The sequence below is a fragment of the Colossoma macropomum genome, unplaced genomic scaffold, assembly GCF_904425465.1.
Source record: "Colossoma macropomum unplaced genomic scaffold, Colossoma_macropomum, whole genome shotgun sequence".
Classification (NCBI taxonomy): Eukaryota; Metazoa; Chordata; class Actinopteri; order Characiformes; family Serrasalmidae; genus Colossoma; species Colossoma macropomum.
The window spans coordinates 44,348,990-44,369,793 of record NW_023494793.1 but is presented as its reverse complement, the minus strand read 5'-3'; positions in this window follow the sequence as shown (position 1 = coordinate 44,369,793).

The window sequence follows — 20,804 nt, the reverse complement described above, 5'->3', positions numbered from 1 at the left end:
CAGAACATGCACAAAAGAGAGGCTTCAGAAAAAGAGCTTGAGAAAAAGTAAACTGAAGAAGGCTTTATCAAAAGTACTAGGCAGTCTGCTGTCAGAACTCCAGGGCTGTGTCTGAGTCTGTCAGTGAGCTCAGCTTACGAAGGGTAGACATAGGTGTCAAAATCACCCTTGATTACCACATGGCAGCTCTGTGCCTCCTTCTGGTGGCTGTCCTTGTTACTGCAGGTGGCCGAGCTCAAGAGAAAGAGAATAAGAAAGACAGAGACAAAGACAGAAAGAAAGAAAAAGGAGTTCCAGACTGGGATGATATACTAGAGGATTGTGAATGGGTTTATTTACCATGGTCATAACTTAAGAGCCTCAAGATGGAGTGGTAGGTCTTTGGTTGAGAGCCAGATCCACTGACCTGGGCAGAATGAAGGTCCAAATTGCCATGTGCAATCCACAACTTGTTTTGAGCTGGTGGAGGCAGCCTGGGGTGCAGCACAAGCCCTCCGCCAGACTCGGGCAATGACAAACATGGTGTACTGCCATGGAAACCTTATTTTGCACCTCCTGCTCAGAGAACACGGAAGAAGAAAACCTAAACTAGCACTGGAATGGCAACATGCCCAACAATGAGTGCCACAATGTGTTATGGGCATACTCCAGCCAGAGCAGGTGCTCAGCCTAGAAGGAGGGGTTGGCAGATGTCAAGCACCAGAGAGCCCACTTGAGATCCTGATTAACCCACTCAGTCTGGTCATTGAACTGAGGGTAAAACTCAGAGAACAAGCTGACCGAGGCCCCTAGCAGTTGACAGAAGGTCTTCCAAAAACAGCTGGCAAACTGGGGTCCTCAGTCAGAGGCCAGGTCACTTTTCTCATAAACAACTCATCATCAGGTCAAGTTCCATCAACTTTCAAGACTGCAAGAGTGCTTCCCATCCTGAAGAAGCCGATGCTTGATAGCTCTGATGTCAACAGCTACAGACCAGTATCACTCCTTTCTTTTCCTTTCAAAAATTCTTGAACGTGCAGTCTATAATTAACTGTCTCTCTCTTTCTCACTCATAACCAGCTCCAGGACCCCAACCAGTCTGGCTTCAAACCGGTGCACTCAACAGAAACTGCCCTTATAGCAACAACTGAGAAGCTCCAGGCAGCAAGATCAACTAATCTGTCATCTTGGACACCTTGGAATCACTGGCTCTGTGTGGAAGTGGTTCAAGTCCTATCTGGAGGGTCGCTCATATCAGATAACATGGAGAGGGTCCACATCCTCTCCATGCAGGCTCTCCTCTGGTGTCCCACAAGGTGCTGGGTCCTCTTCTCTTTTCTCTTTACGCTAGTTCTCTTGGTGATGTAATATCCTCTCATGGCTTCTCTTATCACTGCTATGCTGATGACACTCAACTAATGCTTTCCTTCTCACCTTCTGACACCCAGGTTTCTGACTGACATCTCTTCATGGATGGCAGCTCAGCACCTGAAGCTCAATCTTAGCAAGACTGAGCTGCTATTCATCCCAGCAACTACAGGTCCTTCTCATGATCTTACCATCTCGAGAACTCTCTGATTGTTCCATCTGAAGATGCAAGAAGTCTTGGTGTGATTCTGGATGGCCAGTTATCGTTCTCAGCTCATATCACAAACCTAACTCTGTCATGCAGGTTTCTCTTGTACAACATTCGGAGGATTCAACCCTTCCTAACTCAAGAGGCCAACCAGGTGCTCATTTAGTCATCTGTCATCTCAAGGCTTGACTACTGCAACTCACTCTTGGCTGATCTTGCTATGCAGGCCATTAAGCCTCTCCAACTCATCCAAAATGCAGCAACATGGCTTGTTTTCAATCTTCCTAAGTTCAGTCATGTCACTCCACTGCTGTTCTCCATTCACTGGCATCCTGTAGCTGCATGTATCAGATTTAAAACCCTGATGCATACAAAGCCAAAAATGAACCAGCCCCTCCCTACCTAATGGCAGTGGTCAAAGCTCGAACTGTACCTTGAGCCCTTCAAGCTTCAAATACAGCTCGACTTAACCCGCCATCCTTCAAGATGCATGGAAGGCAAGCATCAAGACTTTTCTCTGTCCTGGCACCCAGGTGGTGAAGCGAACTCCCACTGGCTGTTCGAACAGCAGAGTCTTCAAACGCAGACTGAAAACACGTCTCTTTTTACAGTACTTAAGTGAGTACTGAGTTAAATATTTATTGTAATGTATTGTACAGCACTTATTGAAATGTAGTGCACTGCACTGTTTAATTCTGTCCCTTTTTCAGTGCAGACCTGGGGTAGACAGGGGATGGAGCAAGCTTCCTGGTCTTGTCCTGGGTTTATTACTCTCAGTGCAGACCTGGCAGGCAGCAACTTACCCCAGAACATTGTGGTTCATTCTGTGCCACCAAAAATGCCTTTTTAAGAATTCCAGGGTGCCAGTCAACCCTTGGTGCCTTGTGAAGAGTGAAGTGTGTCCCCACTGAGGGACCTGGAACTGGATCAATGTGGGAACATAGAGTCTACCCAGGGGACCTCCTCCTAGGTTATGCTCTTGCAGCAGTACTGCTTGACTGGCGGCCTCCAGTCACAGTGGAGCTACAATCCATGCCACAGAGGACAGAAGGCATAGGGGTTAAGCTTAATGTCAGGACTGGAATGTTGAGAAAGTTTGACTCCTACACCCCCAAAAACCAAAGGAAGCCCAGAGTCATGGAGCTGCAGGACTGATGCTGAAGTTCAAGCTTTTTTCTGAGCTTCTATTGAAACTGCCCAGCGTTTTTTTTTGGTGAGGGCAGTGAGAGGAGCAGCAAACACACTGAAGTTCCAGACAAAAAAAAAAAGAAGTTGGCAAAGCCCAGAAAGTGCTGGACCAGTCAGATAGAGGTGGGGGCAGCCAGTCCTTGACAGACTTGACCATCAGGTAAACTCTCCTCCCTCAAGACTCATCATCACCTGGAAACACAAACACTAACAGGAGACTCTCAAAATACAAAATGAAGAGCAGGTGAACCACTGCATCAACACCATCCACATAAAATAATCATTCATAACAAAGACATTGATAAGCATAAATCAATATTTATATTCATCCAAAAAACACTGATCCAGGAACTGGTATTGTAGAACAACAGCTTTCGTATTGACTCTCGGCACATTTCAAAGAGGACAAGCTCTTCGCCAAAACCCATCATTTTAATTTCAGGATGAAGGAGTTTGCATAAACGGGGAGAGGGATTCAGGAGAAATTGAATTGCAGTCAATAAAAGAGAAAAACATAAAATGCAGTGAACACATGACATTACTGTTCCATAGTGGGATGCAGAATATGTGCCAAAATGAAAAACAAAAACTCTATTATGTTGTTTTCATCCCGTTTAACCTCTTTACTGAAAAACAGTATATGAGGATTTGCATTGTAAAAATGAAATGCTGAATTCACTTTAAAATGTAATGTAGACACGACTATTCTGCTTTCTGCTTTCTTTATTTCATGTATCTATGCTCAGTTTACTCCTAATGCTGCAGAATGACACTTTCAACCCAAAAGTTTTGAACAATCTTCTCCATCATCCCTCTCTTCCATGAGACATCCTATCTAGCATATTTCTGAGCTCTGTGCTACAGCAGTCACAGTGGACCCCTGTCCTATCTCTTGAAAACATTCAAAACAAATTGCATCGTCTATATCCAACATCAAAAGGATGAAGCCTTAGTGCAGGGCAGGACTCTGACTTAATTTCAGCCTCTAAACTAGGCCAGTGTTGCTCTGCCTCTGTCCTGGAAGCTCACTGTCCTGCACTTTTTCGCCACTCCCAGCACACCTGATCCAACTAATCTGCTCATTATCAGCGCTTTATTGAGTTTAACCTTTTGTAGATCATTGTACTGGTACCGTCACACTTCCATCAAAGTGCTCACTCTGTTTTTATACATGATTTTTATATATCAAATTGTCCAGAAATACGGTGATGCAGCACAGCGTTAGAGAGCTTGAGCACTCAGGATTTGATTCCCACAAAACATTTTATAGATTTTTATTATTTTTCTCTGAAGATGAAGGACTTTAATGGTAAGTTGTCTCAAAGTAAACTGCATGTAATGTAACTCTGTACTGATTGTCTAGCCAACTTGTTTTTTTGAAAAACAATCTACTTTTTATTCAGTTTGACTTCATAGTGAAATATTAATTCCTTTTTTTATTCTGTTGTGTTGGTTCAGCTCCTGGACTTTACAGCTTTACTGCTACACTTTTCACTTTGGACTTTTTTGTTGGACCAAAAGGATCTTAAAAGAAAACAGCACCTAACAAACTGCTAAATGTTAAACATATAGCAATTCAATTATACTTGAAGTTCTTATGGCTTTTGGAGGTTCTTACTGAGCTGTGTTTTGCTAGACTAGGCTTCAGGTTGAGTCACTATTTCATTGAAGTAACTTGTATGTTATAGTTATACTTTTACATGAGTATGGATTAAAGTTGCTCTACACATTTATGGCAAAATCGTATTCATAGTGGCTTATTAAATGTAAAATTACATGTTTTGTACAATGTGTTAAGAATGTTTGTTTGTTTACCTTCAAGAAATGTATCTTGAAGATTTGAACACCTGTCAGTGCATCACTCTGACTTAAGTAGCTGGTACTCAATGCCTTCAAAAACTGAAACATGTAATCAGTCATATTACTTTTATGTGTATATATGTTTGTAATTTATAACATTTATAATATTTATCATAATATTTATTGTAACTTAACATTTTTTACAGGCAAAAAACTAATCACCTCTAGAAAGTGTACACACTTTTGTGTTTTTTGTGATTCTTTTCAACAATTTCCATGAAGCCTTTTCATTTACTATGACAAAATGTGCACAAGAATACGTGGATGGAAATCCAGCTAATGACACTGTGCATCCTTGTTCAGTTATGAGATATAGCAGGTTTCAACTTAATTTTATGTACTATATAATGCTAGTAGGGATGCTGCTTATGTTTTTTCATTTTCTTTTTAATTTTTTCCCAAAAGTTAACTTTACAGAGCAAAAAAAATTTCAACACTGTTTTGTGCTGTTCAGAGACGTAAAATGACAGCAGTTCACATAATTTGGGTAATATGATTAGACAGTTTGGCATTTATTTACATTCAGAATTATTGGGCTGATGTTTCTGTGCTGCATGGTGTTGTTTCTAGGACTGTGTGAATGGGGTGTCTGGGTTCCAGAGACCGTGAACACAAAATTACATTGAATTATATATTAAAAAAATTACCCACAGTTAAAGAACCTTTGCAGGTTCAAAGCGGAGTCGGGCCGTTTTTGTTCTCACAATGTACAAATCAACTGAACCACAAAATGTACTACAAACTAACCAAACTGTTTGGTTAGTTTTTGGGGCTGATTAGAGGGTCTGAGTTTGTTTGGCGTGTTCACATATGTCCAGAAAACCATGACTCAGCGGTCTGAGTCCACTTCGGACACTGAAACAGTTTTATTTTGATGCAATTATAATTTAATGTTTTTGTTTTTTCCTGCATAATCTCTTAATGTTAAGTCATGATCACACATTAGGATCCCATTCCTGTGTAAGTTGTGGCCATGTATTATTTTACTAAGAAGAGACGTCACGAGTGGGGCTATGCAAAAAAAAAAAGTCTGTGTCAAGTCTCTAATTTTCAAAGATGTTGCTACAGCTCCCCCTGCTGCACTTGTTTGGAATTTTTATACTACTATAAATTTTAATACTACTCAACAATAAATAACCTGTTTGTTAGCAGTGAAATGTTTATCGTAGGAAGTATCAGTTACGATGCTGATTCAGGTGATATAAGACTTGTCTTAGTTTACATATACAACTTTCAGCCAAACTTTAAAAAGCAGGGCAGGACTCCCTCACCAGTGGGATGCCGCTTTATTAGGTACACCTATGTTGACTCTCATTTGCACTTATTGTTCATTTGATCAGGTCTACTTTGTAGTTCTACAGTTACAGACTGTAGTCCATCTGTTTCTCTGCATACTCTGTCATCCTGTTCTTCAGTGGTCAGGACCCCCACGGACCCCCACAGAGCAGGTACTATTTGGGTGGTGGATCATTCTCAGCACTGCAGTAACACTGACATGGTGGTGGTGTGTTAGTGTGTGTTGTGCTGGTCTGAGTGGATCAGACACAGCAGTGCTGCTGGAGTTTTTAAACACTGTGTCCACTCACTGTCCACTCTATTAGACACTCCTACCTTGTCAGTCCACCTTGTAGATGTAAAGTCAGAGACGATAGCTCATCTGCTGCTGCACAGTTTGTGTTGGTCATCCTCTAGTTCTTCATCAGTGGTCACAGGACGCTGCTCACAGGACGCTGCTCACAGGACGCTGCTCACAGGACGCTGTTGGCTGGAAGTTTTTGGTTCTCGGTCCAGCAATGACACTGAGGTGTTTAAAAACTCCAGCAGGCCTGGAGACAGTTTGCAAGTTAAGTTTTCTGACAAAAGTAAAAGAAAACAAACTCTGCAAACATATAAACATCAACGTTGCCCCAAAATTAGGCCAGACTTGAAATTCGTTTGGTGGAGAATGTGGGCTGAAATGGAACACTTTATATAAATAAACAGGTTACAGTAGCACATGCTTTTACAAACACTGTTACCAATAAGACCCCCAAAGTAAACATTCACAGAACTCTATATCCCCCCATAAACATTCAAACCAGGTAAATCTATCTTAGTGTCATCGACATTGCACTTTAGATGTCATGTAAATACAATTTTAAAATTTAAAGGTTTTATTCTGCTTTAGCTCTTTTACTTTGTAGTCAAAAATACTCAGCCTCTATTTACAAAGCATTTGTTTTGATGCAAATATTTTTATGTATTTAGGACTCATCTGGTTCAAAGAACATAGAATTGGACTGAGTTCCAGACTTTCCTGACCAGTGTTACAACTTGCCCCTTATTAACTTGTCGTTAACTTCCCGAACACTGGATTTTACTTGTTAGCAGAACTTTTTAATGACGAGTTGGCAAACAAGCACGCAGCTCAGAGACCCAAACATTGTAATCCCCTCATTCTCACAATAGCCCTGTTTTCCATCATGTAACTGACAATAATCTACCAAACACTCTAGTATCATCTCTTTTATTTTTTTTCCAATTAATAAAAAACAATGACTTTACTCTTACATATTAATGTTGTTTTGTTTTTCTGAACACACTACATTCCATTTAAACACATGAAGGAATAAAAAAAAAATTGATTCAAACATATTTTAGGAACAATAAAAAACTAGGACATTGGGGTAGACTGACCTGTTCACAGCAGCCTAATTATTCTGCCCATGAGAGCTGCTGTTCCTACAGCCAACACTCATATCAAGTGTCCCTGCACTCTCAGAAATAAAGGTACTAAACTGTCACTGGGTCAGTCCCCCTCCTGTCACTGGGGTGGAACCCTCAAGGCTCCATCTCAGTACCTTTAGTCAGGGAACATAACTGAACCATAATCCACTGAAATGATATGTTCTAAGCTGTACTGACTCCACACACCCCGTCTCGTCTCCAGGCTTTTGTTTTACTGTTCTGTTGTAAAACATTTGGTTATGAAGGTACAAATACGAACTTTTCACCTGGAAAAACTTATTTAAGGTTCACAATCAGACCTTAAAGCCACTGTTGTACCTTTGAGGGAACATTTACATTTATTGTACATTGATTAACAAAAAAATTACCTGCACAGAACCTTTATTTATAAGTGTGTAGTGAGCATGTAGTTTAATCTCTCTGCCTCTAGATGTCACTGTCACATACTGTGAGTCCTCAGAAGAGACAGTACAAGAGAACTGGACTGTTCACAGGTCTCAGCAGCTCCACCACTGGTTCCATCAGGTGACTGAGGTTGGGCTGTTTCTTGTGGCTCTGGAACTGGCTGAAGGTGTCACTGATTCCTTCTGATCTTGTTTCAGAAGACTTACTTTGGACTGTTTGCCACCCTTTTCACCCCTTTTGTCTAGTCTTGGACCCTTTGTCCTGGTTGTTGTATCGACAAAAGAGCTTTTAGGCAAGTGTTTATTAGATGAAGAAGGTAACAGACAAGACTGACATTATATTAACCAACTTAAAAGTGACAGACGGGCTTGCTGAGATACTTCACTGCCATACTGACAGTCAGAAACTCTACGACCCCCTCTTTCAATTTATATGTGATTGGTATATTTTCAAAAAAAAAAAAAAAAAAACGATGAGAATGGTCAAAAGCAGCATTGTCCCAAATGATGACAAACAGGAGGCCAGAGACAGTATTTTTCAGTAGGATGTGCAATAGATTCATACAGTGTCAGTCCTTCCTACTGAGATTTAAAAAAAAAAGATTTTACAATGAATGCTACAGTGTATTGACGGGGAGGATTACTTTAAAAATGTATTCCATGTAAACTAATCCAAAGGATTACTAAATTGAGGTAATGTAATCTGATTAATTCAACTGCTTTTGGATTACTTTACTAATGGCTAATTCAATTAAGAATACAGAAAATCATTTCAACAAGACTTTTTAACAATAATTTAACACATGCCAAACACAAAAACTGCAGAGTTTTATGAAACAATGAAAAATTATAGGTGACTTAAATGTTGGGCTGCACAGAAACGGTCACTCTCAGCAGCTTCAGTCCTCAGAAATGCGTTTAGAGAGGCATTATAATAGCCATTACGTGGAAGCTCATAGTCTTAGTTATGACATAATAGCCACTTTCCGTTCACTTTGCGCACATGAGCAGACAGAAAAGCCTTACCTTTATTGAATCACTTTGACTGATTTTCACTCAGACTTATATCAGTTCTATGTAAATTATACATTTTAAACGAACAAGCTGTTATATTTACGGTCAGTTGAACACAATTCAGATAATTAAACTTAACAATGTCCCAGTTTGAAGGCAGGTTCTCCCAACTGGCTCTGTCAGAAAAAAGAAAATTTTACAGGATAGTGTTAAAAAAGAAAAAATCCTGACCACAGTCAGGATATATGCCTCATATATACCATTTTCTTACAGGCTACACACATCTTACACATCTGTCTCACATACACAATAACCTGGGGTAGCTGTAACTAGTTAATCATTTGGATTTCTTATTCTCTGAGTTTGTAAAATCACTGTACTTTTAAAGAAAATTAAATTAAAATGCAAATTAATTTAGTTAGTTAGTTACTTAACAGAATTTGCAGTTTGAGAATATATGCCTAGTACAGGTCAGCAGTTTTTAACAGCACAATATTAGTCAAGGCCTGTTGCAGTTCTTCTTTTTCAGCGATTTGGGCGACAGGAGGCGAAAAGTCACTGCCGATATAAACGCAGGGTTACAGTATCGGCCCCCTGTGGGTCTGCCATGTGTCCGATTCACTTATCACCAAAAACTTGCCTTAAACAGGAACCTACTCTGAAATGTAGGTTTACTGAATTCAATCAAACTTTAAAAGTCTCTGTAACACTCGTGTTAGATAAGTGTTGACCAGCCAGTAGTGGGTGTTATGTACCATTTATGTAGCAGACATATGAAGGAAGATGAGTGGAGGATAAAATGGCAATTTTTAAAAGAAATGCCATGCACCCGTCCCCAGGGGCCTGATGACAGCCGCGAGAGCCGGCGGGAGCAACAAGCTTTCTTTCCCTCCCAGGTGCTCAAGCTGCCCTTAATGAGAGCCGGTTGATGCCGATCTGCCATTGGCAGTGTGAGGGCCTCATCAACTGCTTGAGACCACCGATGGTTCCAAAACGCACTTCATCATATTCTTCATAACTTTCATATTTCGTAAGCTACATTCAAAAGGTGGGGGTCGTATGAGAGCTATAACTGTCTAGTTTCCAGTCAAATAGATGGGTAATATAATTTTAAACCCTTATAATAAAAGAAGCTGAACTCACAACTGAGAGTGACTGACTTTTCTACTGAAAGTCGACCCATTTTTCTACAAATCTGGGCTATAAACTATAAACAGTCTCTTCAGTGATCTGTTCTGTAAAAATTATTTTTATAAAATAATACAAAGAGCGTCTAAGATTTTTGTTTTTCAGCAGTAAACTGTAAGCATAAAGCAATATGTGTATGATCATAAAACACATTTTCTGTTAATTTGAGGGGAACTTTCACAGAATAAATAAATAAATAAATAAAATAAAAATAGTTTTTTTCATGCAGTTACTGAATAATTTGCTTTACGATTTGGTCATGAAAATTCAGATGGAAAAACCAAAATATACCCTGGAGAATAAGAGGTAAAAAGGGTGAAAAGGGGCAAGCTTTGGTTCTGGTACAGTTTCATTTGTTGTGTTTGATGTGAAAATTAAAGTTAAATGGCTGCTGCGACCTTCAATCCTGCCTTCAGCGTCCTTTCTGAGCGCAGGGTAGCACATGACGAGCTATGGTGCCGAATGCAGTGCTCGAACTCGCTCTCAAGACAGGAATTGCCCTTATGATCACGAGTGTTCTGAGAACAGTGAACCAGCTTGTGGCTCCTTGCCCAGAAACTGCTGCAGTTCAGGGAGAAGCTGTATCAGTTAAGAAAAGATAAGTAGTTTGAGCATCATTTAAGTGAGTGTTTGACTGAGCACTTATGCAAATTCAGTTCATTTTAGCAGTGGTGTATTTTCCAGGGTAGGAGAAATTACAGGCAGAAAATACAGGAGAAATTATAATTATGTATAATTATAATTATAACAATTATTTTCAAAGATTATAAATCAGCCAGTGTAACAAATAATATTACTGGAAATATTTTTCTTGCCCTTCTTCCTGTTCTAAAAAACTTCCTTAGACCCACAGCAGGAAACAGGAACTTAAACATTCTCCAGATTCCCTGATGTTTTGCTGTCAACACATCATTTTAAGCTGGAGAGATACTACAAGTAAAGATACACCTTTTAATGTGTTCAGCACAGATTTTGACATGTTGCTGTATAAAATTATATATAATGCAGAGTGTTTGGTGTGAGTTAGTCTACAGCACAATAGATTGTGTATACAGTGCATATTACTTTGTCTGAGGCTGGAAATAATGGTAGTTAACGTTACATTAGCATTATCTGTGGTTGTGGTAGATAATAAATGAAATTAAATTGCTTTAAATCTAGCTGATCCGACCGTCTGTAATATGTTATTTCCTCAGTTATCCTGATCACAGAGCAGTCGGAATGGGTGCTAATGGCATAACATTAGGTTTTGTTTTGAGGGCATAGTAAGTATTTGCTTTTAACATCTTAGTTTATCTATAGAACATTGCTCTTATGGTCAACGTGATAACATGATATGCTTGAAGGTATTGAAGCACTATACTTAAAGGGTTCTTTAGTAAAGAAAATGGTTCTACATAGAACTATGAACAATCAAAAAATCCTCTGAATGATTAAAGAGTTCTTTGCATAATGAAAGGGCTCTTCAGATTGAAGGACAGTTTGTTTCATATGGTTCTAATTAGAACCTTTTTGAAAAGGGTTCTATATAGCACCAAAAGGGTTCCTCTGTAGTTGCAATATGAAAGCTTGTGATAATAAAGTAACTTTTTCTAGTGCACCCTTTTCGAAAAGTTCCTATATAGAACCATCTACAGCACATTCTCCATCAATGTGAAGAATCCTTCAATTAGGCAAAGAACCTTTAATCATGCAAAAGGTTTTTTGATTGTTCATGGTTCTATATAGAAACATTTTCTTTACAAAAGAACTTTTGAAAAAGCTTCAATTTTAAGAGATGTCAAAAGGAGATATAAAAATCTTCCTGCAATAATTATGGGGACCGTATGGTCACTGGCTAACAAATAGATGAACTGTCTGCTTTAACATGGACACACTGGGAATACCGGGAATGCAGCATTCTGTGCTTCACGGATTCATGCGACCAGACTCTCAGGTTCATCTGAATGGTTTTATCTCTATGAGGGTCGAACAGAGTCTACAAACAAACTGGTAAGAAGAAAGGAGGAGGGCTGGCTGTGGTCCTGAATGACAGGTGTAATCTTGGTCACATCACGGTTACAGAAGTCTGTAAGCTACACAGTGAACTGTGTGTTGTAGCTCTGCCGTTATCTGCCGCAATTATTTATTTATTTATTAATTATTATTCCTACGTCATCCTGTGCGCTGTGTACATTCCACCTTCAGCTAACATAGACACTGCGTGTGACGTCATCCACACGACCATTACCAGAGAACAAAACCACAGCCTTAGTGCTTTCACTGCAGTGTCTGGAGACTTCAACCATGTTTCCCTCTCATCATGTCTGCCCACTTTCAGCCAGTTTGTGGACTGCAAGAAGAGAGAGAACAAGACTCTGGACCTGCTGTATGCCAGTGTCAAAGAAGCATACAAATCCACAGCTCTTCCTCTGGGCCGTTCAGACCATAACCTGCTTCACCTCACTTCATAGTACAAGCCCACGGTTCAGAGACAGGCAGTGACCACAAGGATAGTGAGGAAGTGGTCACATGAGGCTGCAGAAACACTGAGGGGCTGTCTGGAGGCTACACAATGGGATGTCCTATATGAAGGCATTTTTTTGCTAAAGTGGTGACCCATCCTTGCTCAAAGTAGAAGCACTTTACTAGATGCTCCTTTTAAAATATTCCTACTCTTAAAGTGTTCCTTTACTTTTTGCAGGCATTCATTTCAGAATGAGTGTATATTAACAAAAACAATGAAGCTGAGGAGATGAAACATTAAATACCTTGTCGCTGTTCTGCTTTTGTTTAAAACAGAGATCAAAGTGGATTTACTAATCACTGCTTTTTGTCTTTATTCACATTTCAACTTATGTCCAAACATTTTGTACTTAAGTTTGTATATCCATTTGCCTTTGAGCCTTCATTCCAACCTATTGTGTTCATTTGTGTTTAAATCATTATATAACATGTTGTGACCATTTAAAATATAATTTTATATGACAATAAAAAAACATGCATCCAAATTATTTAAAAAAAAGTGCTATTTTCTTTTGATAGGTAGCACTTCTGTGTTGTCATCAAGGTACTGGCCAATGCTGGAAAGCTGCTGTTTCTTATGGAATCTTGTAGAAATTCATATTAGTGTTGATCATCTTCATAAGGGTACATTAATGCAATAATATCTCCATTTTTAGTTTTTCAATAACTGGGCATCACAGAACAGCAACATTTAAGACTTTGGAATAAAGACCGACCCAGTAAGACTTGAGTGAGGAAACACAAACACACCTCAGCTTAATAGTCACACAATGAAACAAAGACCTTATAACAGAGTGAAATGTGCTATCGCTGAGCTGATGAGCTAACCACGAGCTAATGTGCTAACCCCAAGGTACTGCGCTAAGCCTGAGCTAACGTGCTGAGCTGCCTGACAGGAAGGAGGGAAAGAAATTCCAGTTATTTTGCCTCCCACGTTGTCATGTCATCACTTTCTGTTCACTTTGCACACATGAGCAGACAGAAAACCAGACCTGTGGACTTGCTGTTATTAAATCACTTTAACTGATTGTCACTCAGACTTACACCAGTTCTATGTAAATAATACATTTTAAACCAACAGGCTGTTATATTTACAGCCAGTTAAACACAATTCAGATACTAAAACTTAACAATGTCCCGGTTTCATTTTTTTTTACCATAGGTGCTCCCAACTGGCACATCTGTGACGATTATAATAAAGAATGTACAGGTTAGTGTTAAACAGAACTATATTGATGTGCAATGCAACGATGTGCAAAACATTTAAATGCTGTATTTCATTGAAAATAGTACCAAGACAACATATCAAATGTTGAAACTGAGAAATTTTATTGTTTTTTGAAAAAAATATACCCATTTGAATTTGATGCCAGCAACACGTTCCAAAAAAGTTGGGACGGGGGCCTGTTTACCACCGTGTTTCATCGCCTCTTCTTTTAATAACGTTTGGGAACTGAGGAAACACTGCTGCAGTTTTGAAAGTGAAATTTTTCCATTCTTGTTTAACATAGAATTTCAGCTACTCATCAGTTCAGAGTCACCTCTGTCGTATTTTTTCATTTCATAATGTGCCAAATGTTATCAGTGGTGTCAGGTCTAGACTTCAGGCAGGTCAGTTTAGCGCCAGGACTCTTTTACTATGGAGCCATGCTGTTGTAATACATCCAAAATGTGGTTTTATATTGTCATGCTGAAATAATCAAGGCCTTCCCTGAAAAAGACGTCGTCTGGATGGCAGCATATGTTGCCAAAACCTGTGTATATCATTCAGCATTAATGCTGCCTTTACAGATGTGCTCATCACCCATGCTATGTGCACTAATGCCACCCTATACCATCATGAATACTGGCTTTAGAACTGTGCACTGATAACAAGCTGAGTGGTCTTTGGTCTGGAGGACACAAATCAAATGTTGGATTCAAATGTTGCTTCATCAGACCACAGGACACTTTTTCACTTCCCCTCAGTCCATTTTAAATGAGCTCCGGCCCAGAGAAGGTGGCAGGGTATCTGGGTCTTGGTTATAGATGGTTTCTTCTTTGTGTTTTGGAGTTTTAACTTGCTTTTGTGGATGCAGCAACACACTGTGTTCACAGACAGTGTTTTTCAGAAGTGTTTCTGAGCCCATGTCTGTTTTTAATGCAGTGCTGCCTGAGGGCCCAAAGATGACAGCCAGCAAATACTGGTTTTTCGGCTTGTCCCTTACATACAGAGATTTCTCCAGATTCTCTGAATCTTTTAATGATATTATATACCGTAGGTGATGAAAAGCAAAAGGTTCTTTGCTATTTAATGTTGAGAAACGTTTTTCTTGAATTGTTGCACTATTTGCTCGTGCAGTCTTTCGCAGAGTGGTGAACCTCTCCTCATCTTTACTTCTGAAAGACTCCGCCTCTCTAAGATGCTCTTTTATACCCAATCATATTACTGACCTGTTGCCAATTAACCACCAGGTGTTTTTTAGCGTTACACAACTTTACCAACCTTTTGTCCCCCCGTCCCAACTTTTTTGAAACATGTTGTTGACATCAAATCCAAAATGGGCATATATTTTTCAAAAAATACTAAAATATCTCAGTTTCAACATTTGATATGTTGTCTTGGTACTATTTTCAATGAAATACAGCATTTAAATGATTTGCACATCATTGCGTTTTGTTTTTATTTTACATTTTTCACAGCATCCCAACTTTTTTGGAAATGGGGCTGTAAGAAAAAGATATGTATGAGATATATATCCCAAATACGGTCTAGATTTAAAAAAAATATATATATAGTTCTGTTTAACACTAACCTGTACATTCTTTATTATAATCGTCACAGATGTGCCAGTTGGGAGCACCAACATTAAAAAAAATTAAACCGGGACATTGTTAAGTTTTAGTATCTGAATTGTGTTCAACTGGCTGTAAATATAACAGCCTGTTGGTTTAAAATGTATTATTTACATGGAACTGGTGTAAGTCTGAGTGACAATCAGTTAAAGTGATTTAATAACAGCAAGTCCACAGGTCTGGTTTTCTGTCTGCTCATGTGTGCAAAGTGAACAGAAAGTGATGACGTGACAACGTGGGAGGCAAAATAACTGGAATTTCTTTCCCTCCTTCCTGTCAGGCAGCATAACAGATAACTGTGTCTGCAGTATATCTGACATTTCAATGTTAGTACTGGAAGTTTATCACTCGTTAGTAATGTACACCTCTGTGGTAGAAACAGTGAGGTGAAGTAATTTCTGTGTTGTCAAATATATTAACCTTAATGTAACATTAGCTGCTAAGTTAACTCGTTATTATTATGTTTTTTTGTGTACCTTTTGCCAACTATAGCAAAAAAGCTGTCATGGTTGACGTGTTAGCACACTGTTTAGCGTGTTAGTTCGCGGCTAGCATGTTAGCACGATAGCTAGCGCGTTAGCTCGCGATAGATAATGTGCTAACCTTAAGGATACCAGGCTAAGCCCGAAATAACGTGTTAACTGTGAGCAAACGTACGGACACGCCAATCATGAACTAATGCGCTAGCTAACATGCTAACACACTAATGTGCTACCACACTAACCACGAACTAACGTGGTAGCTATCGTGCTAACACGCTAACTGTGAGCTAACGCGCTAGCTATCGTGCTAAAATGTGACACATTTACAGTGTGTCTGCGATTTCTGTGACATAAACGTAAACCAAACCTTTTATATGTGAATTCTATTTTACAGATCTCGTTTAAACTCTCTTTTAGCTTATGGTAGGCTAGCATGCTACATGCGCTAATTAGCTAGCCTACTATTAGCAGTTTAAGGAATTCCAGCTTCATATGAGTGGCAAACTCTAAAGCTAGCTGGCTAGCTATGTTAGCGATCTGCCAAACAGCATCATTCTTTTAGTTTTATGGTAATTTTTGAAGCAGCACTTTGGAAAACATCCACCTTTCACTGCTCAATCAACAACGCGACTCCTAGCTAACTTGTGTCTTAGCATCGCGGTTATGCTGTGACGTTTTGATTTCCATTTTCTGACACAGCCAGCTAGTTGATTGTGATCTGGGAAGAGCCACGTACCGAGCTGATCATGTAAGGACTATTTCGTTGTCGGTTTTTTGCCTCATTAGCCTTTTAAAGAGGAGTTCAAAATTAGCTGGTGATGCAGAAAAGCTGCTCTACGTTAGCCGGGTAATCTAGTCTGGGATAATAGCTACTGTTAGCAGTAGCTTCTAGCCAGCTTAATATAAACATCAAAGTCATGCTACATATAAAAGTTCTTCTTTCTTTTGATAATAGAAATATTACAAAAATTGCTGGCGTGTTGTACGAAGACACAGATACTGCTTGATGTGAAGCAGCTGCAGCAGAGTGCAATAAAAACAAGGCTACACCACATACAGCATCTTAGCTCTGTTTACAGTTAAATCAGTGCTTCCATTCACTTCTTATTCTCGCTGTTTGTCACGACAGTGCAGGAACACTAAAATATGTCTGATGAGCTCAGTATTTGAGCATTGTGGTACATTAACATTTTCTCCTCGCTTCTGCAGTAGTTATATGGAACGGAAGTGAGTTTTTCCCTGCTAACGCTTAAACCAGAAGTAATCATGACTTATTGTGAAAAGGGTCCATTGGGCATTAACTACTTTCGCTCTATGATAGGGTCTTCGTTTCAGTGATGTGGTTATTGAGCTGAGGTGAGTTTGTGTGTTTTCTTACACAACATTTGCAGTCTTACTGGATGTGTCTAGCATCATGACAGGTAACTGTGTCTGCAGTATATCTGACATTTTCAGTTTTTTATTCGTTAGTAATGTACACCTCTGTGGTAGAAACAGTGAGGTGAAGTAATTTCTGTGTTGTCAAATATATTAACCTTAATGTAACGTTAGCTGCTAAGTTAACTCATTATTATTATGCTTTTTGTGTACCTTTTGCCAACTATAGCAAAAAAGCCATCACGGTTGACGCGTTAGCATGTTGCTTAGCACATTAGTTCGCGGTTCGCATGTTAGCACGATAGCTAGCACGTTAGCTTGCGGTTAGCGTGTTAGCACATTTGTGCGTTAGTTAATAGATAATGTGCTAACCTTAAGGATACCAGGCTAAGCACTAAATAACGTGCTAACTGTGAGCAAACGTACGGACACGCCAATCATGAAGTAATGCGCTAGCTAACGTGCTAACACGCTAATCGCGAGCTAACGCGCTAGTTATCGTGCTAACGTAGCACATTTACAGCATGTCTGCGATTTCTGTGACATAAACGTAAACCAAACCTTCTATGTGTGATTTCTATTTTACAGATCTCGTTTAAACTCTCTTTTAGCTTATGGTAGGCTAGCATGCTACATGCGCTAATTAGCTAGCCTACCATTAGCAGTTTAAGGAATTCCAGCTTCATATGAGTGGCAAACTCTAAAGCTAGCTGGCTAGCAATGTTAGCGATCTGCCAAACAGCATCATTCTTTTAGTTTTATGGTAATTTTTGAAGCAGTACTTTGGAAAACATCCACCTTTCACTGAATCAATCAACAATGCGACCCCTAGCTAACTTGTGTCTTAGCATCGCGGTTATGCTGTGATGTTTTGATTTCCATTTTCTGACACAGCCAGCTAGTTGATTGTGATCTGGAAGAGCCACGTCTCTGACATAATGTGCCAGCTAACGTTAGCTGTTTGTACCGAGCTGATCATGTAAGAATTATTTCGTTGATGGTTTTTTGCCTCATTAGCCTTTTAAAGAGGAGTTCAAAATTAGCTGGTGATGCAGAAAAGCTGCTCTACGTTAGCTGAGTAATCCAGGCTGGGATAATAGCTACTGTTAGCAGCTTCTAGCCAGCGTAGCCAACTTAATATAAACAGAGTCTATCAAAGTCATGCTACATATAAAAGTTCTTCTTTCTTTTGATAATAGAAATATTACAGAAATTGCTGGCGTGTTGTACGAAGACACAGATACTGCTTGATGTGAAGCAGCTGCAGCAGAGTGCAATAAAAACAAGGCTACACCACATACAGCATCTTAGCTCTGTTTACAGTTAAATCAGTGCTTCCATTCACTTCTTATTCTCGCTGTTTGTCACGACAGTGCAACTGCTAACGCTTAAACCAGAAGTAATCATGACTTATTGTGAAAAGGGTCCATTGGGCATTAGCTACTTTCGCTCTATGATAGGGTCTTCGTTTCAGTGATGTGGTTATTGAGTTTGTGTGTTTTCTTACACAACATTTGCAGTCTTACTGGATGTGTCTAGCTTTACTGCATTGTAAAGTCTTAAACATTGCTGTTGTATAATGTAAAGTGATTGAAAAACTAAAAATTGAGATATTATTGCATTAATGTACCCTTAAGAACATGATCAACGCTAATATGAATTTCTGCAGGATTCCAATAAGAAACAGCAGCTGTCCAGCATTGGCCAGTACCTTGATGACAACACAGAAGTGCTACCTATCAAAAGAAAATAGTAAGTTTTTTTTATTATTTTGATGTATGTTGTTTATTATGTCATATAAAATGACATTTTAAATGGTCACAACATGTTATATAACGATTTAAACACAAATTATCATAATAGGTTGGCATGAAGGTTCAAAGGCAAATGGATATACAACCCTAAATACGAAATGTTTGGACATAAGGTGAAACGTGAGTAAAGACAAAAAAGCAGTGATCAGTAAATCCACTTTGATCTGTGTTTAAACAAAAGCAGAACAGCAACAAGGTATTTAATGTTTTATATCCTCAGCATCATTATTTTTGTAAATATACACTCATTCTGAAATTGATGCCTGCAAATCATTCCAAAAAGTAAAGGAACACTTTAAGAGTAGGGACGTTGTGAAATGTTCAAAAAACATTTTAAACAGGTGATCTAATAATACCTGGGTATAAAAGGAGCATCTACTTTGAGCACGGATGGGTCAAGGCTCACCACTTTACCAGTTTAATGCCTTCACATAGTACATCCCACTGTGTAGCCTCCAGACAGCCCCTCAGTGTTTCTGCAGCCCCATGTGACCACTTCCCCACTGTCCTTGTGGTCACTTCCTGTCTCTGAACCATAGACTTGTACCGTGAAGTGAGGTTAACCAAGTATGAATGTCTCAGTGGGGGTAGAGCTGTAGATTTATATACCCCTTCAATATTGGCCTACAGCAGGTCCAGTGTCTTGTTCTATTACATCTTACAAACTGGAGAATGTGCTGTAGATGATTCTGTATAGAACCTTTTTGAAAAGGGTGCACCAGAAAGGGTTCTTCTATTATTCTATTATTACAAGCTTGATTTTGCAACAATAGAAGAACCCTTTTGATGCTGTATAGAAGTCTTTTCAAAAAGGTATGTAGAACCACATGAAACACATTCTCTGTCAATCTGAAGAACACTTTCATGATGCAAAGAACCCTTTAATCATCCATAGGGTTCTTTGATTGTTCATGGTTCTACATAGAAACATTTTCTGTACTAACGAGCCTTTCAGATCCATCTTTTTTAAGAGTATAACGTAAGAACACAAATGGTTCTTTGAAGATAAATCCCTCCCCAATGCTTTAATACCTGCAAGCATATCATGTTATCTATTAGCACGTTGACCATAAGAGCAATGTTCTATAGGTAATAGCAAATACTTACTATGCCCTCAAAACAAAACCTAATATTATGCCATTAGCACCCATTCCAACTGTTCTGTGATCAGGATAACTGAGGAATAATGTGTCACAGACGGTTGGATGGCAATTTAAGTCAAAATCTGTGCTAAACACTTTAAAAGGTGAGGGAATCTGGATAATAACAAAGCACATAAGGGCTCCTCATACCTGTAGTATAAAAAAGTGCCTTTGCGACTATGAGTGCTCTGGAAACAGTGAACCAGTTCTATGCCTCCTTGCCTGAATAGAGTTGCAGTTCAGGGAGAACCTGCATCAGTTAGAAGAAGATAAGTGGTTTCAGCATCAACGCAATTTAAGTCACTGACTGAGCACTTACGCAAATTCAGTTCATTTGAGCATCGGTGTAGTTTCCAAGATAGGGGAAATTACAATAATCATAATAATAAAATCGTTTTAATTATCTTCAATAATAGAACATTTTCATATTTCTGTGTTCTGTAATGCGGAAGTGTAAATAGTTGCGTTAATGGCTTCCGGTCGCACTGTAAACAATGGCGGATACTGCCCGGAAAAATTGCTGTATTCCTTAATGCACCAATACTTCAACCAAACAGCCTCACCTGAGTTTCCACTCGATCAAGTTTAAAAATGGTCAACTTCAGCTGAAAAGCTCTGCTCTTTATGTGTCACTTTTAAAGAGGTAATCGATCAAAAAAAGAGGGTAAAACTGAACAGGAGAGTGAACGTGGGCTCTACAGCAGGACAGATTT